This window comes from Myotis myotis, unplaced genomic scaffold, assembly GCF_014108235.1.
Source record: "Myotis myotis isolate mMyoMyo1 unplaced genomic scaffold, mMyoMyo1.p scaffold_m19_p_3, whole genome shotgun sequence".
NCBI classification, from domain to species: domain Eukaryota; kingdom Metazoa; phylum Chordata; class Mammalia; order Chiroptera; family Vespertilionidae; genus Myotis; species Myotis myotis.
Genome location: NW_023416335.1, coordinates 210,420,830 through 210,445,988, shown reverse-complemented (window position 1 = coordinate 210,445,988; position 25,159 = coordinate 210,420,830). Strand labels below are relative to the sequence as shown.

Sequence of the window (25,159 nt, the reverse complement as noted above, 5' to 3'; positions counted from 1 at the left end):
GGGCACTGGGAGCCAGTGGAAAGGGAGGGTCCCGGCAGAGCGAAGCCCCTTCTCAGATGGCAGCCTGGGCCCGCCCCCGGCTCCTCGGAGAGGCCACAGCCGGACTCTGCAGGTGCCAGCACATCTGGATCCCATAAGCCTGCGGGGGGCTGCCTAGCGCTGAGCCGCCCAGACAGCCCCAGAGGACCGCAGGCTGGGCTGACGCGGCTCCCCCAGCTCCAAGGGGTGGAGAGCCCCGAGTCCCCCGACAGGGAGGAGGAAGGAAGCTCACGGCTCCCGTGGCCCTTGGAGGTGTGGCCCCGATTGCCCTCCGCAGCTACCCTGGCTCCTCACTCTGTGTCTGTGAGTACCTCCCCCCTCGGACTGTGAGCTCCTCCAGGGGACAGTCTACCCACGTCTGGTTCATCCTTCTATGAGCCCCCAGCGCCAGCCTGCCTGGGCCCTGTCGCAGCTATTGTCTCGGGTGTCAGGCGACTCTGTGAAATGAGTGAGTGAGTGAGTGAGTGAGTGAATGAATGAGAGAAAGCAGGCAGCGTCTCCATGCACCTCCCAGGCCCAGTCAGGAAAAGAGGAGCCTTACCAGCTGTTTTCTCGTAAAGGATTTTATGCCAGGAGTTGGCTAAAGAGGAACTGGAAAGCCACAAAGGGAGCCCTGAGGTCAGCAGAGACAGCCCTACCCCGCACCCGCCGCCCCGAAGCAGCTACCACAGCTAGCGCTGGGGACCGCGTGGCAAAGGTGGGGCCCCTGGAACCTAGAAGCTTGGAGGAGATGCCCCAGGCCCTGGAAGCCCGCCTCGGCCAGGAGGCTGCCCCGCGGAGGCATGGCCTGCTGCCCCTGGAGCTTGCAGGATGGTCCCTCCGAGCCAGCCAGGCCACTGAGGAGGGGGTGCAGCTTGTTCTGCGTGGGGAGGAGAGTTTGAAGCTGGGACCAAGTGCCACCGCTGCCTGCAGAGCCCAGAAATAAACACTTGCAGTCAATTGATGCTTTTGACAAGGGGGCCAAGACAGTCTGGTGGGGAAAACCATTTTTTCCACATACGGTGGTGGAAAGACAACTGGATATCCAGATGCAAAAGAATGAGATTGGCCCTCCCTCCTCACACCATACACCAGAATCAGTCCAACGAGTATCAGAGAGCTTAATGCAAAATGTATGCAAGAGCGAACACTATAAAACTCTTAGAAGAAAAGATAGGAATTAATTTTTATAATTTTAGGTTAGGTAATGGTTTCTTAAATATGACACCAAAAGCACAAATCAGGCCCTGGCTGGTTTGGCTCAGTGGATAGAGCATCGGCCTGCGGACTGAAAGGTACCGGTTCGATTCCGGTCAAGCCACATGCCCGGGTTGTAGGCTCGATCCCCAGTGGAGGGAATTGAACCGTGACCATCAACCTATAAACCAGGAGGTCACGGTTTGATTCCCGTCAGTGTGAGCTCAATCCCCAGTAGGGGGCGTGCGGGAGGCAGCTGATCAATGATTCTCATCATTGATGTTTCTATCTCTCTCTCCCTCTCCCTTCCTCTCTGAAATCAATAAAAATAAAATAAAACAGTGAGTCACCACTTCATACCCATTAGGATGGCCATCATAAAGAAGACGGGCAATGACAAGTGTCAGGAAAGATGTCAGAAACTCTAAGCCTCACACCTGGCTGGAGGGAATGTAAAACAGTGCAGCCACTGGCCGAAACCGGTTTGGCTCAGTGGATAGAGCGTCGGCCTGCGGACTGAAAGGTCCCAGGTTCGATTCCGGTCAAGGGCGTGTACCTGGGTTGCGGGCACATCCCCAGTAGGAGATGTGCAGAAGGCAGCTGATGGATGTTTCTCTCTCATCGATGTTTCTAACTCTCTATCTCCCTCCCTTCCTCTCTAAAAAATCAACAAAATATATTTTTAAAAAAACACAAAAAACAGTGCAGCCACTTGGGGAGATTGTTTGGCAGTTCCTTAAAAAGCTAAGCATAAAATTACCAAGTGACCCAGAAATTCCCTTCCTAGGTACATACCCAAGAGAACCGAAAACACGTATCCACACAAAAGCATGTACATAAATGTTCATACTATTGTTTAAGAAGCCAATGCCTTATCCATTAGGCCACTGTATACTATCTATAATAATAAAAGCATAATATGCTAATTAGACCAGGCATCCTTCCAGGCGACCTTCCGGAAGAAGCCAGGGCTGTGAGGGAAGACTGGGTCCCGGGTGCCGGAGGGAAGCCGGTGCTGGCAGCTGGCGGAAGGAAGGCCTACTCTTGCACCAATTTTGTGCATCGGGCGTCTAGTTGTTTATAATAGCCAAAAGGTGGAAACGACCCAGGTATCCAACAGCACAACAGCAATGGAATAGTATTCACGAATGAAAAGGAAGGGAGTGCACATACACGTTACCACATGGATGAACCTTGAAAACATGCTCAGTGAGAAAGCCGGACAGAAAAATGCCATGTACTGTATGATTCCGTTGATGTGAAATGTTCTGAATAGACAACTCCATGGGGACAGGAAGTAGGCCTGGTTGCCAAGGCAGTGCTTGCTAGTGGGTACGGAGTTTCCTCTGGGGAAGATGAAGAGGTTCTGAATTTAGTGGCGATGATTGCACAGCTCTGTGAGTACATGGAAAAACCCCTGGGCAGATGTTACGGCATCTCAGTAATGTTATTGTTTTTTAAATATCGTACATGCTGCTCTTTTTTGGCTCAGTGGACGAGGAGCCCAGCGTGGCTAGGAGGCCGGCTCCGGCTCGGCGTTCAGCTCAGTGGAGCCATTGTTCTGGGCACGGTGGACGCCCTTCCCACTTCGAGGTTCGGGAATCGGAAAGAAAAACTCCGTGCGTGGCTGCACAGGGTGTCGTCATGGCTCCTGGCTATGTGCTCTGCTCTGAGGCATGCTGGTCCCTGACTCTGTGCAGACACTGCACCCACCATGGCAGAACCCCATCTTTCCAAGTGTGGCCTCCCACTGAGTCGTCAGGGGGTCCTGCCACTGCTTCTGGGCACCTTTGCGCTCATATAGGCCCACTCTGCCCTGGGAGAGTCCCCGCAGGGCTGTGGGGGAAAGTCCACACTACGTGCCCTCCAGCTGCAGAGCAAAGCCAGGGGCTGGGTATGGGGTGGGGCGTGGGGGCATCAGGTTTGACCCCAGCTTGGTCTAAAGGCCCAAGATGTGACCCTCTCTAAGCTCAATACAGCACGGGGCAAAAGTAGGTGTATAGTGAAACACAGAGCATATTCTTATGTTGTTATTTATTAATTATCCTATTTTCCATACAAGCAACTGTAAGCCTACTTTTGCCCACCCCTGTATTCAGGAAGAGTTCATTCTCCTGGAGTCTGGGAGGAAACAACAGGGGGGAAATGATGATGGTGACGATGATGATGGTGATGACGATGATGAAAATGATGATGATGATGATGGTGATGATGATGGTGGTGATGACGATGATGAAAATGATGATAGTGATGATGGTGATGATGATGGTGGTGATGACGATGATGAAAATGATGATAGTGATGATGATGGTGGTGATGATGATGATGAAAAATGATGATGATGGTGAAGATGATGGTGGTGATAATGATGATGATGGTGATAACGATGATGATGGTGGTGATGACAATGATGAAAAATGATGATGGTGATGGTGATGATGATGGTGGTGATAGTGATGATGGTGGTGACGATGATGATGGTGATGACGATGATGATGATGATGATGGCAGTAGCGACTAATTTTTTGAGCCCTTCCTCTCAGCCCGGCACTACTGTAAGCCCTTTACATATATGTTTAACTCAGTTCCCACACTCACCCTTTGAGGAAGGGGCTTGGTTGACTCTGCAAGATTTTGAAGCAACGTCTCCATCAAGATGATCCCTTTATGGTTAATGTCGTCCTGACATCGGCTTTTTTGTGGTTGTTGTTCATCCTCACCAGAGGAAGCTTTCTCCGCTGATCTTCAGAGAGAGTGGAAAGGAGGGGGAGAGAGAGACAGAGAGAAACATCGATGTGAGAGAGACACATCGATTGTTGCCTCCCACACCTGCCCCGACCGGGGCCAGGGATCGAGTCTGCAACTGAGGTACGTGCCCTTGACCGGAATTGAACCCTGTGCTCTATCCACTGAGCCCAGCTGGCCAGGACTGGCCTTTAACCAATTTCCGCTTTTCCTGTTTGGCCGCTCTGACTCCTGACTCCTCTGCTGAAGCACACTAAGGCGTGTGCCCGGACAACAATGCCCCATCCGAGAGCGGCCCAGGCCTCAAGGCTGTGTCCCTGGAGCCTGCTCCCTGGTCTCGGCCCTCAGACCTCTGTCCTGAGCCGATTCTGACCTGCCACCCGCTCTTCTCCTGCCTCTGCCCGAGCCTCGCCTGGGCCAGGTCAGGCCCATCCCCTGGCAACCCTCCCACATCTCAATTCTGCTTTGTCTCCCCCAGCCTCTGAGGCTCCCCTTCCTGTTCCCTGTCCCTGAGACGTCCCCCCGTGCCCAACGGGTCCCAGAGAAGCCAAATAAACTTGAACATTTTTCCATCAGGAAACGCCACACCCTAGCTATGCCAGGAAAACAAAGCTGCTTAAAAAAAAAAAAAAATCAGAGTCGGGAAAAATACACACAAATGACTCCATGATGCTTTGGTAAAGGCGGAAAAAAAACACCCACACACGCACAAAAAGCATTTCACAAAATGGATTTCTGGCCATTGCAAAATGATCATAAAATGTCCCAATTTCCAGAGCATCCGAAAGGAAAGCTCATCTGCAAACAGCTTCTTACTTTCCATTTGGGTCTGAGCTGCGGCCCCACCCCCAGCTCTGTTACAGAAGGTCAGAGCTGAGGGTGAGGGAAAATAGTCCACGTGAAGAGAGGGAGAAACAGCAGCATTCGGTCCAGAGCCTAGAAACGGCTGGGAGCCCTCCACCCAGCCACCCCTTTCCCGCCACAGAGTCCTGGACTTTCAGGACTGGGAGGGACCCTAGGGACTGGCCCAGCCGCTACGTCCCTGGACAAGCACCCCTCTTCTATTTTAAGATAGCCTGTAAGTTATGGAAAACACTGAAATTAACACTGGCTTAAAGAGGGTAGAAGTTTTGACCAGCAGGTTTGGCTCGGGGGGTAGAGCGTCGGCCTGTGGACTAAAGGGTCCTGGGTTCGATTCCCGTTAAGGGCACATGCCCGGGTTTCAGGTTTGATCCCCAGTAAGGGGTGTGCATGAGGCAGCTGATCAATGATTCTCTCTCATCACTGATGTTTCTATCTTTCTTGCTCTCCCTTTCTCTCTGAAATCAATTTTTTTAAAAAAAAAATTTTTTTAAAGAAGTGCCCTGACTGGTTTGGCTCAGTGGATAGAGCATCAGCTTGCGGACCAAAGGGTCCCGGATTTGATTCCAGTCAAGGGCATGTACCTCAGTTGCAGGCTCCTCCCCAGCCTGGGCCCTGGTTGGGGCTCATGCAGGAGGCAACCAATCAATGTGTTTCTCTCACATCGATATTTCTCTGTCTTTCCCTCTCTCTTTCATTTTCTCTAAAAAACAATAGAAAAAATATCCTCGGGTGAGGAGAAGGAGGAGGAAGAGGAGGAGGGAGAATTTTGCCCAGCCAGCGTGGCTCAGTGGTTGAGCGTGGACCTAGGAACCAGGAGGTCACAGTTCAATTCCTGATCAGGGCACATGCCTGGGTTGTGGGGGCGTGCAGGAGGCAGCTGATCAATGATTCTCTCTCATCATTGATGTTTCAATCTCTCCCTCTCCCTTCCCGCCGAAATAAAAAAATAAATAAATAATAAATATATATATATATATATGTATATATATTTTAAAGGCAGAATTTTATTCCTCCCCTCAGACAAGAGGCAGAGGCAGATAGTCAGGGCTCAGGGATTTAGCTGCTCCCCAAAGTCATCCGAACACCTCAGGCTCCTGCTCCCCTGCTCTGCTCCTCGACACTTTCCATCTCATGGCCCAAAGCAGCCGCTGCAGCTCCTGCCATGGCACCACACGCGGCACCACACGCGGCACCACACGTGGCCAGCAGACCTGGCGCGGAGGCTGCGCTCATCACTTTTGCTATGACCCCACTGGCTAGACCTCACTCCCCTTCGCTGGAAGCGGAGCTGTGAAAAGCAGTCGTTGCTAATATAGGGTGACAGGAAAAGACTTGACTTTTGGTGGTGGGCACACAGCACAATATACAGATCTTATAGAAACCCACCCACACCTGAAATCTATATGTTCATGTTGACCCATGTCACCCCAATCAATTTAATGCATATTAAAAGAAGAGGAAGAGGGAGGAGGAGGAGGAGGAGAAGGAGGAGGAGGAGGAGAAGGAGGAAGAGGAGGAGGAGGGGAGGGAGGAAGATGAGGAGGGGGAAAGTGCTGGCTGGTGTGGAGCATTGACCCATGAACCAGAAGGTTGTGGTCTGATTCCCATCAGAGCACATGCCTGGGTTTGGGGCTGGATCCCCAGTAGGGGGCGTGCAGGAGGCAGATGATCAATGATTCTCACTCCCTCTCCCTTCCTCGCTGAAATCAATAAAAATATATTGAGAAAGAGAAACAATTGTTGGGTGGGGAGTCAGGTACCCAGCTATAAAGTCTGTTGCTGTATGAGCAGAGGTGGATATTGGGGGGAAACCCGCCATGTCCCCACAGAGGGTTCCTGTGGGAAAATGCAGGCCATTCCATGGCAAAATTTCCCAGAACGCACTGTGCCGAATGATGAGGAATGTCGCATTTTGTTTTGTTTGGAACTCGCAAGCATCTTGGGCACGGTGCCACCTCCTTGTTGGTCCAAAACCACGTCCCGAGACAAAAATGTAATGGTTTTTGGATTCCGCCTCTAGTTCCGAGGGTAGACTCTGTAGCCAGAGGGCTCAGGTTTGACTCTGGGCGCCCTTCCTACATACAAGCCACATGGCTTTGGGCGAGTTACCTACCTATTCGTGCCTCCATTTCCTCATCTGTGAAATGGGGATAATAACTCTTCCTGCCTCATATGACTTAGGAGATTGCATGCGAAGGCGCCCAGCACAGTACTGGGCACGTGGGGAAAGCTCCATAGACACTGTTAAGTCTGTTTCCGCTCTGCCCCTGAGCCTGCGGTCCCATCTCTGAGACTCAGTTTCCTCATATGTAAAGTCAGGGGTGTGTGGCTGCGAACGATCCCGCCCCTCTCTGTATACACACGCCACCCTCCTCCCATCAAGGGGTGAAGCTTAGCTCTAACCCCGAGAGCTCGGTCTGCACCGAGGGCAAAGTGGCAGAGAACAGGCAGCTTCCACTTCCTCCCTCTCCGGCCAGCGCCATGTTGTGAGGAAGCCCACGCTGCGGCCTGGACAGGCCCACGTGGAGGACGGGCGAGGCTCCCCGCGCGTGCGTGAGCCATCTGTCTCAGCTGATGCCACGTGGAGCTGAGGGACGATCCTGCCCAGCCCACGAAATTGTGAACTGGGAGCCCCGGCCAGTTTGGCTCAGTGGACAGAGCATCAGCCTGCGGGACTGAAGGGTCCCAGGTTTGGTTCCAGCCAAGGGCACATGCCTAGGGTGCAGGCTCAATCCCCAGCCCTGGTCGGGGCACATGCGGGAGGCACCCATCAATGTGCGTCTCTCACATCGATGTTTCTCTCTGCTCTCCCCTTTCTCCCACTCTCTAAAAAAATCCATGGAAGACTGTCCTCCGGTGAGGATTAACAAACAAAGCAAAAAAAAAAAAGAGAGAGAGAGAGAGACAGAAATTTGGAACCGTGAGCAAGTGCATGGTCTCTGTGTTCAGCTGCCGCATTTGAGGGCGTTTGGCATGCAGAGACGATGCCCACAAGACCATTGGATTTGCAGAAGTGGGGTGCCGGGGACCAAACGCGGCAGACACGTGGCCTGGGCCAGGTCGTCCCGGGCTGGCAGAGCGGTGGGGAGCTTGGTGCGGCTGCGGCGGAAACCGTCACCCAAACCGTCACCCGGTTAGAATGAAGCTGACACTTGTTTTACCCTCACTGGCGAGGAAAGAATCCCACGCTAGGGTCGCGGGAGTGGCCGAAGTATGACACGCAACCCCGGACAGATGTCATGGAAGCAGTTAAGGAGGCCCCTAGACCCAGAGCTCGGGGAGAGAGGACACCGCGGCCACAGGGGCTGCGCTGGGGAGCGGCGTGGGCTGGGGGGCCGGCTGCGGGCCGTGGAGAGGGCGTGGCGCCCCTGGTTCCTTTGGGCGGACGGGATGGGCTTGTCTGGCTGTTCCACGGGCTGGCGGGGAACAGAACCGACACGCGGAGGTAAACAGGGACGGCGCCTTGTCCTGCGATGAGCAGGGCTGGTGAGGGGGGGGGGGGGGCGCCCGGCCACAGGAGCAGAGCTGGCGTCCCTGGGGCGCCCCTGAGGCCGCCTGAGGGCCTCCAGGTTTCACCACAGTCAGGCCGGCCCTCACATGGGGCCGCAACTTTCGTGTCGCCGGGGTGAGCGAGCGAGCGAGGGAGCGAGGGAAGGGTGTGCAGGGCCCGGGAGATCCAGTTACCGCGGTTCCCAAGCACAACGGCAGAAACGCAGGCTGTGCTCAGCTGCCTGCCCCCAAACACAGGGGCGGGAGGCGCTACCGGGACTGCGCAGGCTTGCAGGAGAAGGAAGCGGAAACGTGAAGGAGCGGAGACGCGCTGGCTTCAAACCCAAACTATTATGTGATGTCATGTTTTAAACGATGGGGTCGATTTCTTCTATAATTGATACTGGAATGAAAGCTTTAAACAAATCGTGGTGGCTGGGACAGAGCCTGGCGTGCGACTCTTCTGCATCGATATTTAAACAAGTGCCATCCGACGCCTCTGTCTGCCAGGGCCCTGGGTCAGTTAAGCAGGTTCTTTACCTGCAAATTTTTAAAAATGTATTTTTATTGATTTTAGAGAGAAAGGGAGAGGGAGAGAGAGAAACATCAATGATGAGAGAGAATCATGGATCGCTGCCTCCTGCGCGCCCCCTACTGGAGATCAAGCCCGAAACCCAGGCGTGTGCCCTTGACGGAAATCCAACCTGGGGCCCTTCAGTTCACAGGCTGACGCTCTATCCACTGAGCCAAACTGGCTAGGGCTTTACCTGCAAATTAAGCTCTGTTTCCACAAAGAGCTTAATTAAGCAGAGCGAGTGACCCCAGCAACGACCGGGGCACTGGGGAAGCTGAGGTGACCAAAAGCTACCCCCAGGGTGTTTTCCAGGCACCATTCACTTTTTTCTGGTGCAGCCACAATGCTGTTCCCCAGAGGAAATGGTCTGTGGCATCAAACAGGGGCGCGAGGGCCCGGGGGGTTCTGTGAGCTTCCCCCGGGATGTCACTGGGCACGCGGAAGCGGACGGGTGGATTCCGGCTCCCACGGCCCCGGGCACGTTGTAGGTGTCCTCGCCTACCTTGTTTAATTCGCACAAACACCTTCCTAAGTTGCCATACATATCCCCATTTCAGAGAGGAGGCTACTGAGGCTCAGGGAGGTGGTCACAGTCAAGCTTTGAATTCCTGGCTCTTTGAGGCTAAAATTCACGCTCTTTCAACCACACCAGGGAGTCCCAACCTGTCTCCCTGCAACTACCCAGAGCCCCACCCCCCCAAAAAAAATTCCCTGAGCTCAGATGGGGATGAGCCTGCATGGCAAATGCCATCCTTCGTATATTACGATGCAAAAAACTACAACACTCATCTGTGCCAATGAGCAGGGTGGCATGTGGACACCTCCAGCCCCCACTCTGACCTGCCTCTCTCTCTCCAAAGGGCACCTTTGCAGTGTCATTCGCTGAACTGGAACCATTGCAAGTAGCTGGGCATTAATAATGGAAAAGAAGCAAAGGGAACATCAGCCATCACAGGCATGTCCTTTGGGCAGCGGCACCAGGAAGCTGCAGTCCTGCACTCCCCAGGGAGCCACACAGGGAAGAGAGACACATGCCCAGTCACGCTGGGCTGACATAGGGAAGGCACTTGCTTGTCAGTCACACCTGAGGACAGTAATGGGTGGCCAGAAGGAGCGCGGCCCCTGCAAGCATGCGAACGTTTGGGAATACAGAATCCCCTCAGCAAAGACGTCTGCTCTCTGGGGCTCCTGTTGCGCTTGGCTCATGGCTTTGGGGGTCTCTTGTTTTGCTGCTGCCGGTGTTTCTTCCACAGCCACGAGCCCGGCGGATCCCCCATGCAGTGGACGAATGGATGCAGCGGGACACACAAGCTGAGCTAGCCTGACGCTGGACTGACCTGGCTCCAACATGGAAAGGAAACCCTGCTGTTAGCTCTACCGAAACCCCGGCCACACTGCTTCTATGGCTGGACTAAGGGAAACGGGACTCTGGCAACCACAGAAGTAAGGCTTTCTCCTATATCCTCCACGGGGGGGCACACGGTCTTCACAGACCCCCAATCTGTCTGTGAGTCTCAGAAAACTCCTTTTCTTGGGATACTGCAAGAACTCCATTCCCAGTTCCAAGTCGGGGGAGGTCAGCCCCTCTCCCAACCTGTAACAGAACTCCTGCTTATCGGGGCTACCATGCAACCGTCCCTCACGCAGTGGACTGTGTCCAGAGGGGGGGCCATGGGGCCGGACTGACTCACACTGAGCTGTGTGAAGCTGGTGAGAGAATCATTGGCCTCAGTTTTCTCATCTGTGGAGTGGTGGTAATACAGACATCCACCTTCCAAGTGGACAGAAGGAATGAATGCTTAAAGCATGTACACAGGGCCATAGCAGACACTCTCTGTTCATTATTATTTTTTTTTTAATTTTATTTCTTAAAGTATTACAGAGTATTACACATGTCTCCTTTCCCCACCCCCTTGACATTTCCCCGGCCTCCCCCACCCCCCAGTGTCTGTCCATTGGTTATGCTTATATGCATGCATACAAGTCCTTCGGTTGATCTCCTACCCCACCCCCAACCCTCCCCAGGGTTCCCACTGTAGTTTAACAGTCTGCTCAATGCTGCTCTGCCTCTGTATCCATTTTTGTTCATCAGTTTATAATGGTCCTTATTATCCATAAATGAGTGAGATCATGTGGTATTTTTCTCAGCTTCCCAGGGGCCGTCTCAGTCTCACAGGGGCCATCTCAGCCTCACAGGGGCTGTCCCAGCCTCACAGGGGCCGTCTCAGCCTCACAGGGGCCACCTCAACCTCACAGGGGCCGTTTCAACCTCACCGGGGCCATTGCAACCTCACTAGGGCTGTCTCAGCCTCATTGGGGCCGTGTTCATTATTATTATTATTATTATTATTATTATTTGATGGATGGACTTTTTTTTAATCCTCACCTGAGGAGGATATTTCCCCATTGATTTTTAGAGAAAGTGGAAGAGAGAGGGAAAGACAGAGAGAAATATCGATGTGAGAGAAAGACATCCATTGGTTGCTTCCCGCCTCGGCCGGGGAGGAGCCTGTAATGGAGGCTCGCGCCCTTGACTGGAATCGAACCTGGGACTCTTCAGTCTACAGGCCAACGCTCTATCCACTGAGCTAACCAGCTAGGGCTGGCTGGCTGGATTTAACTGCAAAACTGTGAGGTAGACGGGACAGGCTATACTTAAGCCCATTTTATAGGTACAAGCATGGAAGCTTAGAGGCATTAAAAACGTTGCCAGAGGCAGAGCAGGTTTAACTATTCTCCTTCTACAGACAGGAAACTAAGGCTCCGGGATTTAAGTAACAAGCTCAAGGTCAGAGTCAGTGTCAAAGCCAGGCCCAGGCCCCACCTCGGCCCTCAGGAACATCCCCCTCTTTGGAATTGTGGGAAAGGGTTTCAAGAGGTCACAGGTGGCCTCATCACCACTGCCCAGGAGGACCAGCAGCCTGAGATGGTGTCACTTGCATCCTCCATCCAAACCTGCCTGCCAGGCCTCACCTACTTAGGGCTCACTTGCCAGGCCTCACCTACTTAGGGCTCACCTGCCAGACCTCACCTACGTAGGGCTCACCTGCCCAGGCCTCACCTACTTAGGGCTCACCTGCCAGGCCTCCCTACTTAGGGCTCACCTGCCCAGGCCTCACCTACTTAGGGCTCACCTGCCAGACCTCACCTACTTAGGGCTCACCTGCCCAGGCTCTGCAGGAAGTGCCCTGGGAAATGTTGGTTCAGGAGAGCCCCCCACACTGGGCTCTGCGCCTGAGCCTGACCTGGACGGGTGAGAGGAGACCTGTAGACCCGCAGGCTCACCAGCACCTGGTTGGACAGAGGCCTGGAGCTCTGCCTGAATCCATCCCATCAGGACCGCTGCCTTCGGGCTTAAGGTGCCACTTGGCCTGACCTTCCTCATAACATAAACACGTAACCCTGAGGGGGAATTACTGAGTCCTTAATAGGCAGGTAGAAGACGGCAGGGGAGGGGCTGGGTGTCTCTTGACTTCTAGTGAAAGGAAACCGAGTCTGTCTGGAGGGGGGAGGCGGGAAGGGACGGAGGAATCAGAGTTAAGCTGGAGGGAGTGTCGGGCACCCCCGGAGGGTGGGGGGGGCTGCTAGTTCAGGGTCCAGCACCGTCTCTGTCTCAGGTTCTGTCCTCAGCAGTGACCAGCGCCTCCCCGCACGCCCTGCCGCCCATCCCCGCGCCTCCTCCCACCATCCTATGGAGCCCATGGGGCGCCGGAGAACTGGGGGGCGCGGAGCTAGAAGGGCCGAGTGCGGCGGGGGAGGGAGGAGAAACACCTGGATAAAGGGGTGGCAGGCAGATTGGAGCGAGAGCGCAGAGACTCGGTGCTGCCGCCTGGAGGCTGCGCGGGGCACGGCGATGGCGGGCTGCGCTCTCCCGGGGACGCCCTGCCGCCGGCCCAGGAATCCGAGGGCCCGGGACTGCAGGCCGCCGGGATGGGGGCCCAGGTCTCCGAGGCCTCCCCACCCAGGGCTCCGGTGTCCCCGGCACCCCAGCTCTCCCACCTCCGGGCCTTCGTCCCAGCTGTGCCCTGGGCCAGGCGCGCTCTCACCCAGGACACTGCGCCCGGCCTCCGGGCAGCCTCCGGGCAGCCTCCGGGCAGCCTCCGGGCAGCCTCCGGGCAGCCTCCGGGCAGCCTCCGGGCAGCCTCCGGGCAGCCTCCGGCCGTCCACCCGCCCCTGGACGGGTTTCTGCTCCGCCGCCGGGTTTCCTCGTAGCCGGGGACACAGCTCCGCCCTCGGGGTCCGGCGGCCTCTCCTCCCACCCAGGGGTCTGCGGGGGCGGAGGGGGGCCCCCCCGCGAGCGCAGCGCAGGACTCAGGTGAACCGGCGCCGGGTGAACTGGAACATCTCCTGGAGCCGCGGGGAGCGGGCGGGTGGCTAAGCCCCATCGAGGCGCGCACCCCCGCCCAGGGGTGGGTTCTAGGGATGGAAGGACCAGAGGACCGTGTGCGGCATCAGGGAGCCCTTTCCTGGCTCGAGGGCGCCCCCCTGGAGGCCCAGGCCACCAGCAGGCGCGTACCGGCCCCCACATCTGATCTCAGGGCCAAGGGCGCCTCCTGAGACCCTTAGGCCGGGTCTCTCCTCCCTGCTCCCCCGGCTCCTCCCCAGCTTCGCGGTCTGGGAGGACGGAGTGGGGGTCTGCGAAGACCGTGCGCCTCCTCCATGGGCACCTCCAATTGGGCGGGGTAGGGGGGTGGGCGAGGGGGAGGGAACGAGCATTCCAGGGCCAGCAGCTCTGAATCCGCCACGGACCAGGCCTTTAGGCCCGGACTCCTCCTGTCCGCACGCTGGGTGGCACGCGCACACGGGGGTACACACGCACGTGCCCGCGCACTCAGGCAAACCCTCACTCCCCCTGCACATGCGCCCTCACAAGCCTTCCTGCGGGCGCGCACTGGCCTTTCTGTGAGAGCCACCCTTTTGCCCACGTGCCTCATCTCCAGGATGGCTGGTGCTCCCCCAACATTGGAGAAGGCTGTGTCCCCACCCCAAACCCCTGCTGCTGTTCACTCGGGTTGGCTGCAGGGCACAGGTAATACTCCCCAGCTTCCCAGAACCCAGGCCATGCTCACCCTCTCCACCAGGCCCCTCTGCTCCGCTCCCCCATAGCCCGCTCAGGGCCAGACCTCCCCGCAAGGAGATGGGCGAAGCTGGCGCTGCTCTGAGGGTGCGGTTGGTCCTGGGCCAGGGCGGCCTTCCTTAACCAGGTGCCGGCTGGGGTGGAGTTTGAGGTCACGGGCAGCTGGGGGAGGCTCTCAGCAGGCTCCCTCTCCCAACCCGTTCACCTTCCCCACCCCCTACCCCCAATTTGAAACGCCCCCTTTATACTGAGGCCTATCCCTGGACTCCCAGTCCCCCTGGGGGCGGTTCTGCCTGGGAGAGGAGGATTTTCCTCGGTGGGGTTTGGAGCTCCGCCCTCCCCCCCACCTCCACCCCCCTTCTGTTTCCCTGTGCGGGAGGAAAACTTCCCTAGCCTTTGGTTCCCTGGCTGGCCTGAGGGTTAACGGACAACGCAGATTAACCAGGGAGAGCACACAAAGGTAGTTAACAGTTCGGGAGTCTGCAGAAGAAAAATGAGGACCCAAATAAGCGATGGAGGCCCAAAGCTCATGTACCTTTTGCATAAAGAGCAATGCGTTTGTGGCAGCGGTTCTCAACCTGTGGGTCGAGACCCCTTTGGGGGTTGAACCACCCTTTCACAGGGGTCGCCTAAGACCATCGGAAAACACATATACAATTACATATTGTTTTTGTGATTAATCACTGTGCTTTAATTATGTTCAATGTGTCACAATGAAAATACATCCTGCATATCAGATATTTACATGACGATTCATAACAGTAGCGACATTACAGTTATGAAGTAGCAACGAAAATAATTTTATGGTTGGGGGTCCCCACAACATGAGGAACTGTATGAAAGGGCCGCGGCGTTAGGAAGGTTGAGAACCACTGGTTTATGGGGATGTGACAAGACGAAGGGGCTTGGGCCAGGTAGTGAGCTGTGAGATGATGGACTCGCAAGTATATGGGGGAGCTAATAGGACAGGGTTCTCCCTGCAGTTTGCTGTACAGGCCCATCTTGTCCTGGACACCAGTCCCTGGTGGCGAGAGTGCTCCCCTCCTGGGGCAGGGAGGCCACTTCCTCCAGGGCCTTCAGCTCCGAGTCCTCAGCGTGCCAGAGCAGCGTGTTTGGGGAGACATGTTCTGAACCCCCTCACCAGGAAGGAAGTTCCCTCCACACTTAGGCCTCTGGCCCCAGCCAAGGAGAGAGGCGCACCTGAGTGGTGAGTTGGGATGAGGAACCCGACGTTCAGCCGGTACCCTCCCCGCTGTCCCCAGAGAGCTCTTCCCTTTCCCACATGGGAGGGCGATGGCATTCATGGCTGCGTGTGACTGGATGGAGGAAGTCTGTCTAGCTCTGGGTTCATTATTTTTCTTTTACTATATTTTTACTAGAGGCCCGGTGCACGAATTCATGCATGGCTCGGGTCCCTAGGCCTGGACAGCAATTGGGGCCGGCAGAGGCAGGAGGGACTGCGGGAGGTTGGCTGGCCGCGGGAGGTTGGCCATGGGAGCACACTGACCACCAGGGGGCAGCTCCTGTGTTGAGTGTCTGCCCCCTGGTGGTCAGTGTGTGTCATAGCAACTGGTCAACCAGTCAGAAGGGAGAGGGAGAGAGAGAAACATCAATGATGAGAGAGAATCATGGATCAGCTGCCTCCTGCACACCCCACACTGGGGATCAAGCCCACAACCTGGGCATGTGCCCTGACCGGGAATGAAACGGTGACCTCCTGGTTCACAGGTTAACACTCAACCACTGAGCCACACTGGCCAGGCTGCTTTTAGTTTTGACAATTTTGAACGTGCAGGGGGGGTTTGGGTTTGTTTTTGTAGTGTGTGTTTTTGTTTGTTTGTCTCTATGTGCAGGGTTTTGTGTGGTAAATGTTTGGGTGAGTATATGGGAAACTATATTTCGCTTTGTGAGAAACTGCCAAACTGTCTTCCGTAGCGGCTGCACTGTTCTGCATTCCCACCAGCACCAGAGTGTCTGTTGCTCCACATCCTCACCAGCATTTGGGATTTTTAAATTTTTTTTTAGTTTTTGGATTCCGGCCGTTTGGATTTAATAGGTGTGTTGTTTTAATGTGCAAGTCCCGCGTGTGCGTGACGTTGGCCATCTTTTCATATACCATTCGCCATCTGGGCAGCATCTCTGGCGAGGTGTCTGTTTAGGTCTTTTGCCCATTTTTAAACTGGGTAGTTTGTTTTCTTAATGTGGAGTCATAAGAGTTCTTGGCGTGTTGTGGATACAGTTCTTCGTCAGCTCTGTGCTGCCAGTATGCTCCTCCTGCCTGTGGCTTGCCTTTTCATTCTCCTGGTGAAGTTCTGCTTTTAGAACTCCACCTCATCCTCTAACTCCGCTGCTATTAGTAATAGGAAGGCTGTGTTGATCTCCATGTCTCCGATTCCCTGTCCTCTCAGTGGGTTTGAACTTGACCGGGTGGACAGGATACACGAATTAAGCCTCTAAAACCCTCATACCTGCCACCTCCAGGGCTGTGATGAAGATCAAACGGGTGAGTGTTTCTAAACCCTTGGAACGGGGCCTGGAACATATTAAGTGCTCAATTACCTCAGATGATTATAATAATAAGCATTCCATCTTTTAGCCGCTTAATGGAGTCCATCCTTCTTCCCCGCTCTTCCTTCTCAGAATTTTCCCAGCTGTGTTCACTTTCTAGATGAGTCATTTCGATTAATTTTTTTCAGTATCCTGTTTGGATTTTATTAAATGCATAAGTAATTTAGAAAAAACAAACATTTTAATGAGGTTGGGTTTCTTATCCAAGAATAAAGCCTGTTTTTTTTTTAATTGAAGAATTCCGTATGCCCCTTAACTTCACATAGAACTTACCAATCCTCGCTAAATGTATTTCCTAACATTTTACTTCCTTTTTCTTTTTTAAAGTGCAATTTATTTTCCATCACCATTTATCCCTCCTACACCCTCTCCCACCTCCTCCCACCACCCTCCCCACCACAATCATCACATTGTTGTGTCCATGAGCTCTCTCTCTCTCTCTCTCTCTCTCTCTCTTTCCTTTGTTGCTCACCCCTATCTCATTCCCCCACTTCTTTTTTCCTAAATGCTATTATGAATGAGGTCTTTTCATCCGAGACATATTTCAACTGATTGCTATATATCTATAGTGTATATATAGGCAATTGATTTTTTTTATATATATTTTATTGATTTTTCACAGAGAGGAAGGGAGAGGGATAGAGAGCCAGAAACATCGATGAGAGAGAAACATCGATCCGCTGCCTCCTGCACACCCGCTACTGGGGATGTGCCCGCAACCAAGGTACATGCCCTTGGCCGGAATTGAACCTGGGACCCTTCAGTCCGCAGGCCAACGCTCTATCCACTGAGCCAAACCAGTTAGGGCAACACTCATTTTTTAAAAATATATATTTTATTGATTTTTTACAGAGAGGACGGGAGAGGGATAGAGAGTAAGAAACATCGATCAGCTGCCTCCTGCACACCTTCTACTGGGGATGTACCCACAACCAAGGTACATGCCCTCGACCCGAATCGAACCTGGGACCTTTCAGTCTGCAGGCCGACGCTCTATCCACTGAGCAAACCGGTTAGAGCAGAGACACTCATTTGATGTTTCTCCTACAATCAGTGCATTTGGTGAGAGGTAGGCTTCTCCACAATTCAGTTATGAGGCTCAGAGAGGGAAGCCACTGGCCCAGGGTCACACAGTGGGCAGGTGACAGAGCTGGGCCTCTTTCCTAGAGGCCACGCTCTCTGTCCCGGCCCCCAATCCTGTCTGCTCGGAACGCTTGTGGCCTGCAGCTCCTGGGGCATCGCGCAGCCCTGGGCCCTTGCCCACAGTCTGCATAGCTCTGTGGCCCCCACGCCCCCATTCTCATGCAGGAGAAACTGGCCCAGCTCAGCAGCCACCCACGGCCCACCGTGAACACAGCCTAAAGCCACAGGACACAGGCCTGGGGTGAGTGGGGGGATTGGGCAGGCCCAGGGTCACAGACCTAGGAGGGCAGAAGAAAAGACATTTTTCTTCCCTTCTCCCAGGCTCCATAACACAGGGAGGGGCACGTGGGTGCCTCCAGGCCGAGGCACGGCTTCTGGGGTGGGTTTGAGGTTGGCACAGAGGCGGCCAGCGGGCATCTGGGCTCCGATGAAGAGCCTCAGGCTTTGATTCAAGTTCATCCTGGCCATGCCAGGTCCCTGCCCGGGCTTTGCTGTGGGGCCTAGACAGGGCCCATGCCTCTGTGTGCTGACGAAGGCACAGAGACCATGAGGAAGCCCCTGGGGGGGTGGGGGGTGGGGGGTGGGCTGGCTCACAAGGCAGGCAGCAAGAGGGGAGCTGGTCTGGTGCCACCTCCAGGCCCTGCCTCCTGGGCCCCCACCTGGAGCACCCAGAGGTGCCTGAGAGTCCTAGGAGGGCATTTATTATTAAGACCCTCCCTAGGCCACACGTTTTCCATGCATTGCCTCATTAAATCTAAATTAACTTACGGTAATTAAATCCTCTTCCGAGTAATCCTGCCTGCAAGAAGACAGGGTCTTCTCGATGTTGAGTGCTCTACACGCCATCTCATTACCCCACTTTACAGATGGGGAGCTTGAGGCCGAGGAAGGGAAGTAACTTTCCCAGGGTTGCTGGGGGGCAGGGGCAGGGGCAGGGACGGGGAGGGATCTCGGGCAGAGCCAGGGTCCCCGGCCTTAGACGGCAGGGTTAGTATTTCAGCCTTCGGCAGATTTTCTGAGACCTGCAAGGTCACCCTGTGGCTTTGGCATCCTGTCACCAGCTGGCCAGGCCAGTGAAAACAAACCGTGGGGCGCGGAGGAGACCTCTACTTAGCTGAGAGCCTCTGGGACTGGACCCCATTTTACATGGAACAAAACTGAGGTCCCAGCAGGTCAGTGGTGGAGGTCAGATTCAGGGGCCGCTGCCTGAGGCTGCTCCAGGGGGTGGCTTCATCCCATCTGGGAAGTAAAGGCCATGTTTTTCAGTGTTTTCACCCATTCTCCAACCATCCACCTGGGGGCGCTGGATAACAAGGCTGTGACTGGAGCTTTGCAGGGAGAACTCTGTATGGCTGGCCTGGGGGTCTCCCCTCAGGGCCCATGGCTCCTCCCCCATGATGCTCACCTGCGCACACCCCCACCCCCACCCCCACCTCCCCGCTCACCAGGAGTCCAGCAGACCCCCAGGTGTCACTTGTGGCTCACTCTCCTCCTGCTTCAGTTCGGGAAGCCTCGCCTGTGCTGATGGAGGTTACAATAGGGCCTAGACCGGCACCTGGGTGGCCTGGCAGCCTCTCACCTGGCCAGTTGGGCCCTCGGCCATGCCCCCTCTCCCCTGCCGTCGCCAGACTCCTCCTTTTCCTTCTCCATCTTCACTCCAGCATCAGAAGCTGCCTGTGTGTCATGGGCTGCTCACAGGTTCACGGGGGACCTGCAGCCATCCCTCCTCCTCAGTGCTCCCCCCCTTTCTCTCTGTAACCACCTGTTTCTGGGCCTAAGACACCCGGACCTTCAGCTCCTTGAAGGCAGTCCCACGGAGGCTGCGGTGCAGTGTGCACAAGCAGCAGGTCCCCGGTGGGCAGCGGGTGTGTCTCGATGAGACGGGGGACAGGGCTCGTGGGGGCCTGTGGTTGGCTCCTTTGCCCCTGGCATTCCCAGCAGGAGTGGACTGTGGGACTTGGCTTTCTGCTAACCAGACTCCGAGAAACCGACCAAGAACCCGGGGTGGCCAGGTGCTAATTCACACAGACGGACACACCTGCGGGTGGCTGCCCAGCGGAGGGCAGTGGGGGGCCTTTAGCCACAAGCCCAGCCCCACGGTGGGAGGCACTTCAGGTTCCCCGAGCAAGGGTCCCACTGGGGCTGGGGTCCTTGGGTCCTTTCGTGCTCCCAGGACGTAGCGTTAACTAAAGAGGACGCCCGTGGCGAGAAGGTTCCTCTCTTCACGGCTCCTCTGGCCTCTGTTCGTTGCTAGGACACCTGCGGCCTCCGCAACCCGGCCGAGTGCTCATTCGCCCAGAACCCAGCAGGCCCTGCGGGTCAGCCTCCATCCGCCAGATAATCTCATTATTTCCATTGTGCGTATCTCTATGGTTACTGTCTATTTCTGGCAAGTGCGACTCATTCTCTGTTTGTGATGACAGAAAGCTTATTTTTTAAGGGAAAAAGTGAATGAATTTAAGGACATAACAGAGTGGGCTCAGAGGAAGCAAGCCTCTGGGGTGCCCTGGGTGCCTGCGGTTTGGGAAATGGAGGAAGTGCTCCTCTGAGCCTGGCAGCCTCCCCCAGGGCCCTGCTGGGGGCTCGTCCCTCGCACAGAGGAGGAAACCGAGGCCCTGAGAAGGGAAGTGACCGTGACCGAGAAGCCCCTTGACTGGGGGGAGCCTGCCACCCCCATGCCACACCTGCGCCCCTTCACTCAGGCCCAGCAGCCTCTCGGCTGGCAGCCTGGGCCTGGGGGGCCGGGATGGTGGAGCCCTTGAGTGGCCGCCTGAGCAGCAGCTCTGTCCCCAATGCACCCACCTCTGGCCCCGCGAGAGACCCCTCAAGGAGGGGGAGCCCAGGCCCCGTGCGGCGTGTGCCGCCCCGGTGCCGTCCCCTCCACGTGCAGACAGAGCCGGACGCCAGCCGAGGTCACACCGACGCTGGAGCCTGTGCTCTTCCCTTTGCCGACTCCAGCTGTGGAGGCTGTGGAGGGTCTGGGTCCCGGGGGCCACGTGGCACGGAGGGTGGGGGCCCCTGGGGAGCAGGTTCTGCCTCTGTCAGCCACGCAGGGACAGGTGCCCCGAGGGTCCCCACCCCTAGTGCCCTCCCCTCCTCACACCAGAACCCCACCCACCCAGAGTTAGGCCCCCTCATCCTTATCCCGGCCCATTCCCGTCCCACACCCTGTCACCAAAACCTCCGGGAAACAAGGAAGTCCCCCTGCAAAGGCTCACGGCACCCCGTCCTCTTCTTTCAGATTCAGGTTGGGACAGGGTGACGTGAGAGAGGCAACCCCCTCCCTCAGGCGCCAAATTGAAGGGGACGCCGAAAAGTGCCAGTCAAGACAAACAGCCCAGTTAACAGCGGCATGTGATCGGAACAGACGTTTCTCCAAAGACACGCGGAGAGCCAAGGAGCACATGAAAAGGTGCCAGACGCCAGTGATCATCCCGGAAATGCAAATCAAACCCACAGCGAGACACCCCTCCCAGTGGGCACTGCCTCCCGGGTGGCAGTCGTCAAAAAGACAGGCCGGACGAGTGCTGGCCAGGATGAGCAGAAACCGGAACCTCACGCACTGCTGGGCGTGGACAGTGGTGCAGCCGCTGTGGAAAGTAGTTTGGCAGTCGCTCTGTAAGTAAACATAGAATGACTGTATGACAGGAATCGAACCCAGGACCCTTTAGTCCGAAGGCTGACGCTCTATCCACTGAGCCACACCGGCTAGGGCCAGACAATGGTTTCTAACACCACTCTCCAATGAAGGGAACCAAGCTCCTTGGAGAAACGGCTGCTCTGGGCCTGGGGCAGGAAAGACACAGAAGGAGCCTGGAACACATGTAATGCCAGAAACCAGCAACCAAGGAAATGCTGAACCACACAATTACCATGTCCAGGGACACGGGCCAAGGGACAGAGCTACCGATGGCCAAAGACGGAACAATGGGAGAGAGGAAGAAAGAACTGGATTATAGCACAAAGTAGGAAAATGTCTAAAATATATGCTCATAAAAATAAAAATATGCCACAAAAATAAAAGCATGCCTGATATAAATGAACGACTGAGTCGGTAAATAGAGTGAGGACACAAATCTCCCCAGCAGAATTCCAAACAACTCGTGTGGACACCCCGGCCTCCAGGAGGGGGAGCAGAATTCCCTGCTCGAGTGTGGCTGTGCGTAGAAACTTCTCCGGAAGGAACGCCCCATTATTAGACCCACTTTACAGATGAGGCCACTAAGCCTCAGAGCGGCCAACCTCTACGCCACACTTTTCAGCCTCCCCCCCCCCCCCCCCCGCCCGCTTCCTGCTTGGCCTGGTCCATGCCCTGTGCATGCCCTAGGACCTCCCAAAGGTGTGTGAGGTATTTAGTGACTAAAATTGTCAAATGAGCGAATCGAGGAAAAAACAGAGGAGAGACAGAAATGGCGCGAGAGAGACGGAATTAGAGATGGGTGCCTCCGGTGCCGCTGCGGTGGGCTGTGTGACTCTGGGCAGGCCCCTGACCTCTCTGAACCCGTCTGGCTTTCCTCATCTAGGAGATGGGATGGTCCTTCCTGCCTCATGGGGTCGACATGAGAATAACATGAGGTCACTCCACACACACAGCTGCGCAGGGAACAGTTTTCTGTTTTCTAAAAGGCAGCTTCAGCCTCTAAGCCCCGCCTCTGCCCAGCCGGCAGGAAAGACGTTTCAGCTCCAGAATCCTAGGAATTTCAGGTGACGACTGGCCCGCGGCCTCCCAGCATCACGGGGCAGCGGCTGACATTGACAGCCTCCTGCTTTCTTCTTATCCCGAAGGGGGCCTGGGAGGCTTTTCTGGGGAGACTGTCAGGGTCCCAGTGACCCACATACCCCGGGAAAGCCCACACGGGAAGCAGTGCAGGCAGAACCATCGGGCCTGTTGTGCAAGGACCGGGCAGAGGTGGGCGCGGCCTCACCGAGCCCTGGAGCCCAGCCTGGGGCAGCTCCCAGAGCCGTGAGGCTGAATGGTAAGAAGCCGGGAAACCTCTGGGCAAGTAGAATGGGAAACTGGGACACTGAACAAACTGGCCAAGCAATTTACAGTCAGAGCCGGAAGGTTCATAGGTTGACACTCAGCCACTGAGCCCCTCCGGCTGGGCCGCTGTCCCCAACTTGAATCAACATATTCTCAAGATCACCTGGGCTTATATTGGGAAATCTTTATTATTTTTTATGTTATTTTTAGATTTCTTTTTGTATTGTGAAATCTTTCTTGTAGGAAATCAAAAACCCACACACCACCAGCTGGCCCTAGGCAGGCCCACTCGGGCCCAGTCCCTGTCTGGTAACTTCGGCACCTTTCTCCAACTCACATAAGACGTCCTATGGGCCTGCAGTAGTGCGGGGGTGGGCGGGGGGGCAGGCCCCTTGGCCCAGGAATCAATGGACCTCCCTTAGGCCCTCTCTTGCCCCAGCCCTGGGTCCCCTCCCTGGTCAGGGCTGGGAGCTCTTCCTCCTGTTTGCGTCCCCAGGGAGCTCTGTCCGTGCTGGGAACCCTCTCCCCATTCCAGACAGGCTGCTGGCTTTCAGCTCCGCCCAGATGGTCCCCTGGGGCGGTGAGCACAGGAAAGGAAGGGGGAAATACAGGGGAAGACGAGAGAAGCCCAGATTATGATCTCTGATCCTAACTCTCCACACAGGCAAGCACCTGGCACAGTGCCGTGTTCTAGGGTTGCGTTCTCTCTTCCGCCTTCGTTTGCATATCATTATGCAGCCTTTTGAGGTCCTCAGAGCACCCTCCCGTCCTCTCCTTGCCCAAGGTCACACAGCAAGTCAAGAATGGAGCCTTCTCCAGCTCTAGGATCCAGTGGTGACCCCCACCAGGAGGCAGCTCCCCCTGAGGTCACAGGGTGCAGTCCCCTTCTCATGGGGACCCTCCTGCACCCACTTCGCACCAGCCCTGTCATCCCAATGGGAGAAACCAATCTCCCCCGACTTGACCCTGCCTCCCTCACCAGAGTGATTAGCTAAGGGGTAGGCACCTGACCCAAACTGGGCCAATGGGAGAGTGCCAGCCCCTTGGCGGCACTGATTGGTCCAAAATCGGACACATAACAAAACAGACCAATCAGAGTTCTTCCCCAGGATTTTTCCTCTCTGATCACCGCTGGTGGATCATGGGCGGCCCACCCAAGTGGGAAGACACCCATCACTGGCAGAGAGAGGCAAAGAGGTGGGGAGGGGAGCCCTGGTCATCCTCCAGCTTTCCCAAGCCACCTCCTTTGATTTGGTGAGTTATTCAAGGGATTTCAGTAAGTTCCTGGTTTCTGCCCCCAGGTGGTAGTGCATCTCCCCCCACAACCTCTCACCCTCCCACCCCACCCCCCACCTAAGCACTTGGACTTTGGAGCCAGCCAGCCTTGGCTTTGCATCCCCTCTGGCACTTACTAGCTGTGCCACCTTCGGCATCTCACTAAATAGCTTGGTGCCTCAGTTTCCCCAGCTGTAACGCACATTGGCTTATTGTGGGGATTGAATGGATTATAACAGCGCCTGGCACACAGGAAGCGCTCAATAGCACCAGCTCTTCAACCAGGAGCATTCTGGATCTTACACCTTCGGGGGCCCTTGGTGCCTCCCCCGTGGTGCCCACAGTCAGCCAGTCTGTCCATCCGAGTAGCCTGGCTGCGGTTTGCTTCCTTCTTGCTGAAAGCTGGACGCCTTAGTGACGAGGCCGCCTGGCCGGCCCTGCCCTCCCCCCTGCTCAGGCTCAGTACTTCCCACGGGTTCTATGCAGGAGGGCGGAGCTCAGAGTCTGGCCTTCCAGAGCAGGCAGCCCAGGCCCCAGCCGGTGTGGTTCAGCGGATAGAGCATCAGCCTTTGGATTGAAGGGTACCAGGTTTGATTCCGGTCAAGGGCATGTACCTCAGTTGTAGGCTCCTTCTTGGCCTGGGCCCTGGTCGGGGCTCATGCAGGAGGCAACCCATCGATGTTTCTCTCACATCGATATTTCTGTCTTTCCCTCTCCTACTCTCTCTAAAAATCAATGGAAAAATATCCCCGGGTGAGGATTAAAAACAAACAAACAAAAACCAGCGTAGGCAGCCCAGGCCCCGGGGTGGCTCAGAGACCAAAGCCAGTGACGGACACCGTGAGATGGACTCCGAATACCTCTTCCCTCCACGGCTAACTTTGTTTTGGGCCCAGCTTACCACACATGGCACCTGGAACAGTGCTGGCAAGTGCTCAGAAAGGGCAGAAATTGTGGTGCCCAGCTCCCGTGCATGTACCTTCCCCCTCCCCCCCAGGCTGGCTCCCCTCCCCGGGGGCTGCTCAGCCCCTGACACAAACACCTGTCAGCCAGGCTTTTGTCAGCCAGGACTGGCCTGCCCAGACCCGCCCAGCTCTGCCTGAGCCCCAGGTGCCCACAGCTTAAACCCACGCTGGGAACACCTTGTCTACCAACAAGTTCCCTTCACCTGGAGCCTCAGGCTGCGACCTGATTGGGAAAGAGGTCTTTGCAGAATCTTAAAGGT

At 55.7% G+C, this 25,159-nt stretch overlaps 1 long non-coding RNA gene across 1 annotated transcript in view; it reads right to left on the bottom strand.

Moving 5' to 3' along the window:
• Nucleotides 1-21,012: 21,012 nt before the first annotated feature.
• LOC118651492 overlaps nucleotides 21,013-25,159 on the bottom strand; it is a 12,511-nt gene continuing 8,364 nt past the window's right edge. The window contains exon 2 of the long non-coding RNA XR_004966265.1: nucleotides 21,013-21,291. This is a non-coding gene — a long non-coding RNA (uncharacterized LOC118651492). The remainder of the gene's footprint in view (nucleotides 21,292-25,159) is intronic.